This window comes from Streptopelia decaocto (genome assembly GCF_964273445.1).
Source record: "Streptopelia decaocto genome assembly, chromosome: 1".
NCBI classification, from domain to species: domain Eukaryota; kingdom Metazoa; phylum Chordata; class Aves; order Columbiformes; family Columbidae; genus Streptopelia; species Streptopelia decaocto.
This window is the reverse complement of record NC_138663.1, coordinates 140,287,004-140,298,289: the sequence shown is the minus strand read 5'-3', so window position 1 is coordinate 140,298,289 and position 11,286 is coordinate 140,287,004.

The window sequence follows — 11,286 nt, the reverse complement described above, 5'->3', positions numbered from 1 at the left end:
GGGGAAGTAGCTCTCAGCAGTAAGAACTGGGGCTGCAAGTCCTCGGCATCCTTTAAGACGAGGCTGAAGAAGTGAACAAATTCTAAGACCCCGTGGCCAGCAGTTCTGGTTGGCAATGGTTTTTTAAAGGTGTACGGCAGGGGTGTCAAACTCATTTTCACCGGGGGCCACATCAGCCTCGTGGTTGCCTTCAAAGGGCCGAATGTAATTTGTAACTATTCCCACATTTACACAGTCCTAAGATTACATTCGGCCCTTTGAAGGCAACCACGAGGCTGATGTGGCCCCCGGTGAAAATGAGTTTGACACTCTTGGTCTATGGCCTGCTAACAGGAAACTAAGCTCTTTTAAGAGGGCCCAGCGCACAGCAAAGCTCCCAGATATTGAAGCTCACAGCATTAGCAAACATTCTGAAAATGCTGGTATAGTTGTCCTTCTGATAATCAGAATATGATGTGAAGCAGGACTCACCTGTGTTCTCCAAAGGGTTTGTTAGCTCAATGTCTTACAGTTAGTACAATTTCACCAGCACGCCTCAAGAACACAAATAAAAAAATATGAACAACCAATTTCTTCTCAGCTACAGCACCCCATATACTTACTCAGGCTGTTATAATTATACAACTGTAAACATGAACAACACAAAAATACTTAAAAAAAAAGGCAAAGTATCATGAGTCCCAAACTGATGCTATTTAATTTCATGCCAGCACTAAGCAAAGCAACAATATGCTAAAAGTGGGGGCGACGGCTTTTTACCAAATCTGCACAACATAATGTAAGAAGCAGAGAGCATCACTACAGAGTAACTTCCTAAGTGGAATACAGGTGATTACCATAATTTCTCAAGGGGCTATAAAGTACATCAGTGATCCTGAAGTCCTGAAATCCTATTCAGTGCCTTATACAGTTGTATTTTGGCAAAACTCCACTGAAGCCGATTATAACTTCTGTTTAGTTGAAAGTCAAGTTTAACATAAGCAAACCAGCTATGTTATCTCTCTCTTCCTTCAGTAAGGCTTGCCCCTTATCTGCAAAAGGAGGTTTGGGCTCCTCTCTCCCTGGATCCTCCTGTGCTGACTCTGGAATCTACTGAAGGCTTTGAATTAAGTTATTGAATTTGTGTCCTCCTTCTTTCTTTCCTTCTTTCTTTCATTTAGCTCTCCAAGCCTATCTGAGATTGTTCCAAGGCTTAATTTTGTTTCATTTTTCATCTTGTACACAGTACACAGAAAAGAGGCCAGCATTTCTTGTTTAAATGCTAGGTATTTTGCTTCTGCTTTCAGTGAAACTATTTATTCAGTATGTTTAGTGGGTCTACTTTAGCCTCAGATATCCCATGTACTCAACTATTCACATATTTTAATCACTAACATTACAATGACAACACTGTTTGCAGTACAGGCATGTACGTTTGCAGTCTATACTCCTTCACAGGTGCCCAGCAAACATGGCAACTGAAGAACTGGAGTTTACTTGAGGGTCTAAATGCCTTGCCAGAGAGTCTTTGAAAGGTATACTTTTTCAGCAAGTGTACATAACTACCTTTCATATACTTTCAGTTAAGAATCCAAGGTTTTGAAAACAAAGGTCACAAAGCTAAGTAACTGCTGTATGGAATTAGCTGACTAGGCTGTCACTCAGTCACATAATATTTTTCACACTAACAAGTAAGAAGCCTCCATTTTTTTGTCTTTGCCAATGCCACTGCTTTGCCACCTTTCCCTAACATCCTGACCAGTTGCCCTGGGTATCGTTTTAATAAAAGATTCTGCGCTCTTCACCACCACCAACAAGATATCATTAGTATACAGTTAACAAGAAAAATGTATCTTATGGATTCCTTTAATGAAAATAACTAGTGATTTACAATTACAAGGAAGAGGAGCTCATGTTTAGAAAGCAATGCTGTTATATTTTTAAGCAACTTTAATGTTGCCAGTGACATTTCCCTGAATACATGTCCAGCTTCCTCTGGAAAATGTGTGGTGGGTTTAATAAGTTTTGTACCTCCAAAGCTTTCTAGAATCTATATCTACCTCTTCACAAGATAGAGGCAGAGTGTGCATTCTCCTCCATATATTTGATCTGTCTATGACCTTCCCTCTAGTTCTGGTGTTCTTTCATCTGAACAGAGCTGCAAAAAGAATCAAGATAATGAGCTAGGTGCTGTCTCACATTTAGAATTATCAAAACTCAAGTAACCAGTGGAAAATGTGTCCCAATTTCTATTTGTGGCTGCAATTGCGTATGCGATACAGGATGTGGCTTCTAACATATCTGATGCAAATGCAACAGCACATATGGGTCTTTTAAGCATCCTAAAAAGTCAATCGGCTTTGCAAGGTAAAACATGCAGCCACAGGTGAGTCCCTGCTGTCAGACATAAAAACGGCCCAGAGCAAGAAAAAGCAAGAAAGATAAGCATGAAAGCAGCTGTGAGGTCAACGCTTCCTCTTCTCCACCCTTTCCTGCCACCACAGAAAAGCACAACTGTCTGATACAAAGGAGGAAAGTGTTTCTCAGCCACCCCTTTCTTCACAGAAAATAAGATACTGATTCTGTGATGTTTATGCCTGAATTAGGACACTTGTTGAGTGGAAGGCACCAAAATACAGCACCATCCATGAAGACTTTTTAGCATTGGTGCTAAACAGCATGGAAATAAAATACTGTTAAAAGCTCTGTGTAACTACATTATTTTTTGTTTGCATCACCATAGCATCAGTGGACCCGAATGCAGTAAGCATGGAAAAAATCCAGAGACTGAAGCTCAGACTCCTCTTTAAAACAATACCCAATAAAAAGACATCTATGTACCCTTGATATTCTATAGGATGTGTCTTTTGGATAAGGTACACCTGGAACTTCTAAATTAAATCTCCAGCTGATCTTAAGGACAGTTCTTCAACAAAGCATGAGGAAGAGGGTACAAATAGAGTGACAAAATTCAAATGTATTACTAAATAAATCATCAGTGTTTCTATCTCTTGCATAAGCAACCAAAGCATTGCCTCGAAGGGATGAGAGTGTCAGACACTCCTCTGCAGACCCTGGAAAAGCAGTCGTGTGGGACAGAGAGCAGGAAAGGAGAGAAAGAAGAAAATGTGTCAAAGTTAAATGTCTGATGTAAAATGAACTTTTTTCAATATCAACTAAATAAATAGTTTACAATTTATCCTTTTCTCTAGTGAAGAGCTTATGCCCATGAAAGCACAACAATTTCATCAGAAATGGCTAAAGAGTCACTCTCTAAAGACAAACAGGACTTTCACCTTGACAAATAAAGCAAGTACTGAGTTGCATGTAATTCTCAAAGGAGACATGACATACATAAAACAAGACCTTACAGTTCTCCAACTCCCTCTCCTTGGAACTCTTTAAATAGTCAAGGATTTATTTTACCTAGGTGTAAGTACCTTCTTATGGCAAATTCAACAAAACCAGCAGTCTTTGAAATCTGGCCTTAGCTGTATAAGAGCGGATCTGAAGCAACCCCACTGTGTTCTGCAAGTTCCTTCCAACACACAGACAAAACAAAATTCAGGCTCTGGAGATAGGGTCCCAGCCTGAGCTGGAAATGAGGCAGATAAGTACTTTTAGCTCCATAAAAGAAAAGCTCAATGCACTGACAAGATAGTCACCTTTACTTACCTCCTTGAGTTGTCATCAGGCACCAAACAGTGCATATTTTGGTAGCAGGAACTAGCTGGAATGGACTTCTCTAAGACACTTATGAGAAGTTGCCTTTTTTTTTTTCCTCAAAGTAGTCATTGATATTGACATGCCATTGTGGTCTTGCAGAAGCATAGTGCAGGGACACTGCTTTTACTGTGAACCTTCCTTTTTCTGTTTCTGGCAAGTATCCTAGATTTTGTAATTTGATATTCTTGCCAAAAGCACTGGAAACATTTGAGATGATCCTCATGAGATTAAGGACAAACTGTGGATTACACTCTTGGCATTGGACAACACTGGAAGCCTGCATTTTTCTTGCTGTTCCTGAATATTTGTGAGCTAAGCAAGTAAGACCACAGCAGAATTAAGAGCAACTTGATGTTGTTTTACTTTTTTTTCTCAAACCATCCCAGGATCTAATGCACTCCTGCTCTTAGTTTAGGAAATGTATTTAGGTTAAGCAGATGTGTTTATACTCAGTAACCTTGCATATTTACGAAGTGAAAACAGGTTATGGTGTGGCTGAGGACATGACTTTTACTTTTTTTTTTTTTTTTTCCTGCACACTAGAAAATGTGTAGTTGGCCATGAATTCTGCTCCTGTTTCACCGATGCAGGAGGTCAGTAACATAAAGACAGCCACAGTGAATCAGACCAAATCTATAAAAAGCCAGGCTCTGACAGTGGCCAATTATGGGTACTTTGGGAAAAAGTACAAAACACAGGGCAAGATTGACTCTCCAACATACCCTAGTGAGATCTGGTAATTTGCTCTTCAAGAACAGCCAGAGCCAGCGGCTGGTTTTGCATCCGTGCATTTAAAAGCTTTTCTATAATTTTGTTCAGTTCGTTTTTTGAGTTCATTTATATTCCTGGTCTCCATAACACCCCACACCCAGCAGTCTCATAGTTTATCTCTGCTGTGCTATGTAAAAATAACTTGCCTTTGTTTGATTTAAGTCTGCTGCCTGTTAATTTCAATAGGCACTCTAACTTCTTGTCCTGTGATGGAATAACCCACTCCCTAACCACCCACGGTACCAGGTCATCATCAGTAGAACCATTCTCTGTCCCACCACCCATCTAGTGGGGCAGGGGCTGGATTTAGAAGCACAGAAGGAAAACAGAGACAAAACAAAGAACATAAGTTTTGTCTTTTTGCCATCACCATACCCACATATTACACAGAAAACTTCCAGGGGAAAAAAAAAAAAAATGCATGTCAACAGTTTCTGAACTCACTAAACAATAACCAAAGCCCTCAGACCTACCTGGTAGGTCTCCCTTGCAGAATAAACCAAGGGCTTTGTACTTGAAACAAAGAAACTGCTCAAGCTAATGAAAGACAGCTGTTAGAGATCACCTCCCAGGACTTCCAGGAAGGGCTGGAAAACATGCTAGCTCAGACATTTTTCAAGATCCAAGGAGCTCAGCACTGAAAAAGTAAAATATACCAAACTGCCTGAATGCACACTGTAACTTGCTACCTGAGCTTATGGAGAGCTTGTCAAAAAGTTATACAGGAAATTGTACAGCACAATTTAAAACATATTGAAACATATACAACTTTTGAACTGTTTAAGTAATTTGTCTTTTACAAAAGTGCAATTGAAATAACTGAGCTACAGAGAGCACATCAAAAACATTGACTTCAAATTAGCAAGAAATCAGTCAGTTTAAAAATTGTAAGAACCTAAGAACTTTGGCTATTTCCCATTTGTGAGACTATTCTTCAAAAAAGTGTGTGTTCCCTAAAATGCTCTTATTTTCATGAAGCCCTCAGAATCAGCCAGTATATAATATTATTGCTGTAAACCTGTGACAAAGCTGCCCTGAAAACGTAACAGGAAGGAGTCAATAGAAGGGGGGTGGTTAGTAGGTCGAGAGAGGTTCTCCTTCCCCTCTACTCTGCCCTGGTGAGACCACATCTGGAATATTGTGTCCAGTTCTGCGCCCCTCAGTTCCAGAAGGACAGGGAACTGCTGGAGAGGGTCCAGCGCAGGGCAACAAAGATGATTAAGGGAGTGGAGCATCTCCCTTATGAGGAAAGGCTAAGGGAGCTGGGTCTCTTTAGCTTGGAGAAGAGGAGACTGAGGGGTGACCTTATTAATGTTTACAAATATATAAAGGGTGAGTGTCACGAGGATGGAGCCAGGCTCTTCTCGGTGACAACCAATGACAGGACAAGGGGTGATGGGTTCAAACTGGAACACAAGAGGTTCCACTTAAATTTGAGAAGAAACTTCTTCTCAGTGAGGGTAACAGAGCACTGGAACAGGCTGCCCATGGAGGTTGTGGAGTCTCCTTCTCTGGAGACATTCAAAACCCGCCTGGACACATTCCTGTGTAACCTCATCTAGGTGTTCCTGCTCCAGCAGGGGGATTGGACTAGATGATCTTTCGAGGTCCCTTCCAATCCCTAACATTCTGTGTTTCTGTGAATATGCTTTTAGTGCAGTATCTTCCTCAATTCCACAGAGCAATAGAGAGCATTAACACTGATAAATATTTTTGAATGATCTAGAGAAATGCTACGGCAGTATTAAAAATAACTCACTTTTCTGGATAGTTCAAATAATGCCTCACAAGTTTACAGGACTCGATGCACAAGTCTAGGACAGGTTAATATTGTATGTCCAATAGCCCTTCCTTTACTTCTTACAGCTAACTATATCATGAAAAACAAATGTAACACAACGATAGAGAAAGGTCACACTGATACAATGTTGAGGAAACGGAACCACTACTGAGCTAGGGCATCATGCCTGCATCCTCCACTTTCCCCAATTAACAGATGTAGCCCCTTATCTGTTTAAGATAGAGACTGTAAAAACACTAATGACTAAAGCCCAGTTTTTAAAATGCATTTTGGTACTATGCTACTCAACTTTCTAACCTAAGAGACAGCCTATCCTAAAAACCAATAAATTCAGGTGGGACCCTATGTCTCATGGTTTTCACATGGCCCCTTGTTTTAAAAATAAAAACCATCCTCTTACATCTTCCTTAGACAGGTGAAAACAAGATAACTTTTCCAAGGCCTCTTACTAAGAAATTTAGAGGGAGAAATTCTGTTTCTCCAGGCAGCAGGCACAGTGCTGCTGTGACTCATCAGTATCTCACATTAATGGAGAATGGGGAAGTCTGGAAGAGAGGAAAAGTTTTAAACCTATGGGAGAGAAAAATTTGTGGGAGTTTTCCACAAGTAAGAGCAGAAAACAGCTCTCCTGTGAAAAGTAGATAGGATAATAACCCTAAGGAGTTGTGTTTTCACAAGAAACAGGGCCCTTGGGGAAAACCAGTGATGAGCATGTGATAGTCTAGCCAGGGACTTTCAAGGCAGTTTTGAAAATGGGGGAAGGAAGGCATCAGGACAGGGCTCTAGGTTTTATTACACTGAAAGAGAATTAAACTGAAGAAGTACACAGAAGGAGAAGGTAATGTAGTCCTGAGATCCAGTATTGCTTGGGACACCATTTCAAAGTTGAAAAGACAGTGAAATCTGACACAACTCATGACAAGGCATGCTCTGGCAAGACGGCTGAGTTATATAAATAGACAAAAAAGGAAGTCTGATGCTGAGGTGGTGGTGCAGCTGCTCTACAACATCCTTTACCTTGTCAGCATTTTTGAGATGTCTGGGAAGGAGTCACATAGAGTAAGTTCTTGCCAGATAGTAGTGCTAATAAGAAATTGATTCTGTGGCTTTCAGTATGCTGGCTTTCTTCTCAAATTCATTTTAGTCCTTGCAAGCCACACCATACCCAACATGGCTCCCCTGAAGCAGTTCAGCCCACTTGGGAAAACTAACTTTTAAAAAACACTAGTGGTTTCCAAACTAACAGTCACAACCTGCCACCAGAAGCTGCTTTTCTCTGCCCTTGCTGTCCACTCTCCCTCAAAGTACAACACCTACGTTCATCTATACAGGGGCTCCTCCACTTCTCCACTCCAGCCCCGTCCCCAGAGTCCCTGCCCATAGACTTGCCTTTGCGGTCCCCAGCCTCGTCTACAGCGTGATTATTTCTGCTTGGGTGACATTGGTCCATCCACAGAGCTAAACCAATGTGAGATGAAAGATGAAGAAAGGCAACAAAGGAAGTGAAAGTTGTGATTCAACAGATGGTGATTCCTCTTAGAGAAGATGAAAATCGGAGTGCTGCCAAGACATTTATTGACTGGTCTTTTAAGGTGCACTTTTTCAAACCAGACACAAGAACAGGCATTAACAAAACACTGTCCTTTGTTTCTCAGAGTTTTGAGAGAAGAAAAAATTGCTCAAGACAGTGGGTTAATTTAGAAATCCAGTAACTTATTGATGAAGATCACAGTGTTTCACTTAAGCAACACATGATTTTCACAGGGAATGTGGTGACAGCGGTCACCATACAAGCGGCTAGTGGGCTACAATTCTTCACCTTTGGGAAGACTGACAGCATGGATAGGAACAACTCTTCACTGTCTCTTCAGATATTCAAGAATGGGGAGCCATCAACGAAGATAAAAGCTGAGTTCTAGACAAGCCCTACAGACCACAATGCTCCCTGCTGGAAGATTTTCTAGCTGCAGTAAGTTCTCAAGGGAGACTGAACGAACATTTAGGAGAGAGTTCTATTGATAGTCATTAACCAGATAAACTACAACAGCTTTGAGAAATCCCTAAAGTGAAAACACATGTACACTGGGAGGATATCCAGCAGAAGTATCAGGCTTCATTCTTCTGCTTCCCTGGTGTCTGCTTTGGGAGTTGGCTTGCTTTTAATCAGCCAGCTCAGTTTGTACTTGGTACAACACTACCAGTCTGTTCTTGTGCAATTTACAATGGCTGAACCTGTCCTCTCAGTACCATTCCTGCCCTGGGAGACATGGCAAGGCCCACTGGCCCACTCCTAACTATGCTTCTTGTGTGCTAGAAGTACTTGTACAAGAACCAGATCCTCTTGCTGAGTTTCTCACAATTCTGCTCTGAGAGGCTCTCCCACCATCTCTTCTTGCAGCTGCACCTCTGAAGCTCTTTCTCTTGGTAGCCCCATGACCATCCAGCAAGGTCCATAGGATAGGTGTGGACAATCACAGGTTAAGAGATTTCTAGACTGTCAAAGATCCTGAATGAGGCTTGCTTCTCCACACACTGACCACCTCCCCAGTGACAGTCACTCGTTCTCCTGGAAGAAACCCCATTTTTAACAATCCTCATGGCATGAGCAGGGGGAAGGCCACAGCTTAGTGAACTCTTCAGTGGCAGCCACCATGGAGCCACTGCAGCCACCTCCCTGTCCCCATAGAGCACGTGTGCTTCCTCACCTCCTGGCCTGGGTAGGTTAGGTAGGCAGGGCTTTTCAGAGCTTAGACCAGGTGCTTCCCAGAAAGCCCCCTTTCACATGCTAAGCTCCTGGGAAACCATTAGAGATAAGCTCAGGGCCATTGCTGGGGGTGGGGAGCAGGCAGATGCTTGGTCTGAATGAGGAAAGACAGGCCAGCCAGGCATGGTGGTAGAGTTGCTCTTTATGTAAGAGAGCAACTACAATGTATTGAGTACTGTCCAGGTGTGGATGAGGAGCGAGTTGAGAGTTTGTGGGTTAGAATTAAGGAGCAGGCTGGCAGGGGTGATACTATTGTGGGTGTCTATTACAGGCCACCACATCAGGGTGAGGAAGTTGACAAGGCCTTCTACGGTCAGCTGAGAGCAGCCTCACAGTGACAGGCCCTGGTTGTTTTGGGGGATTTTAACTTCTCTGATGTTTGCTGGAAGGACTACTCGGCCAGCCAGCCACAGTTCAGGAGGTTCTTCCAGTGCGTTGATGATAACTTCCTGATGCAAATGGTGGAGGAGCCAACTAGGAGAGGAGCACTGCTGGATCTCATCCTCACTAACAAGGAGAATCTGGCTGAAGCGGTAAAGGTTGAGGGCTGCCTTGGCTTCAGCGACCATGAGATGGTGAGTCAAATTATTTGTACATATGTTACTTTAAAGGCACAGCCCTCACTGACACACAGGGTTATGCATGTGGGGTGCTGATTGCATCAAAAAGTGCCTTTGGGTTCTTGAGAATTCTAATTGTTTCGAAAATGGAATAGATACTGATGAATTAGTTTACCATTTAACCAAGTTTCTGTGCTGAGGTATCAGACCTCATTCTACCCTTCCCTGTCCTGCATTTCATACCCATTCTACAGGAGAAGAATGACTGTAAAAGATTTAAACCACTGGAGACAATCAGACCTAGTAGTTATATCTAGTGATTGAATTGTGGCCATTGCAAAACCTGTAGTCATAAATTATGAATAAACAGTAAGAGGAAAGAGTACCTCTTACTTGACAGTAATTAATGTAAAAAACAGGCCTTGTCATTAGTTTTCTGGAGGCAACACAGGGAAACCAGTTTATCTTCTTTTCCATAGAAGTCCTGCCTGACCTTACCCCTGCAGTACAGTGTAAGGATTCAATTAAGATGGTGCATTAAGCATATGCTTCCACCAGATGGCAAATCAGCCCCCCAGCATGAGGTTAAAAATGTCATAGCCAGGAACCACCATGAGTCCTGAACTGCCACAACACCCCTCTTGTGTACAGTCTCTTGGTCATCTTGCTTGTCAGCAAGGATGAGCAGAGCACCTTTTCCCATGGAAACTACTTTCCTACCCTGAAGCTCTGTTGATTCTCCACACAGGCATTGCAACCCTCCCTGCCACTGGTCTTCCTGCTAGTGCTGTCTAAGGTGGTGGCACTGATACAGCTGCTACTTCCCCAAGTTTTCTATTCTAATAACTGTAACCATTAAAAAACCTGCTGAATACTATATGATGTTCACTTACATGTGCCTTACACAAGTCTGTTTAGGAAGTGCAGATTGTGAGATTCTCTGATTTAAAAATCTTGAAAATGGCAGCAAGTTGCACAAAACAGTTGTGAACAGTTACAAAGTTACTGGTGTAAATATGATTTAGTTCAGTTGATTGAAGATCAGCTGGAACCTAATGACATAGATTTCATTCTGTCACCATGCCTTACACCAGGAAAGGTTTGGACACACAAGATACTAAGACAGCAATGCAGCTCTTTTAACCCAATTTGCTGAATTTACCATACTCACAGAGAAAAATTCTAACATCTCTCTTGTGAGAAAGATCTTATTTTACACCGTAAAGAATGTGTAGTGCTTTCTCACACCCTTAGAATCAAGGCTTCTTGATGGGCACTACTGAACTTAAGGGAGCATAAGCTCACAATTTTAGATCTACAAGTTCAAAGTTCAGTTCTGTGGTTATACAGGAACATTTCAAAGATTGTAAATTGCTGGAGCTCTGTAGAGCTGCCCAGACAGTAGAGCAGTTTCAACCACACTATCACAGTGTACATCTGTTTTTCAGAAATAGCTGCAGACACAAGTCTCTTAAGACTTGTGAGCTAACTCAGCTGGTGCTTTAGCTTAACCATAAACAACGTACCAGTTATTCCAGGGAAGATGGAAGGGTGTGTATTTTGGCTTCTGGATTGCCTTTCGTAACAGCAAATGTTACATTTAGTCTGTATAAACAGCTACAGTGGCTGCAAGAAAAAAAAAATATTTATGACACTAGAGCAAGGGAGCAGGGTGTTTGACCTGG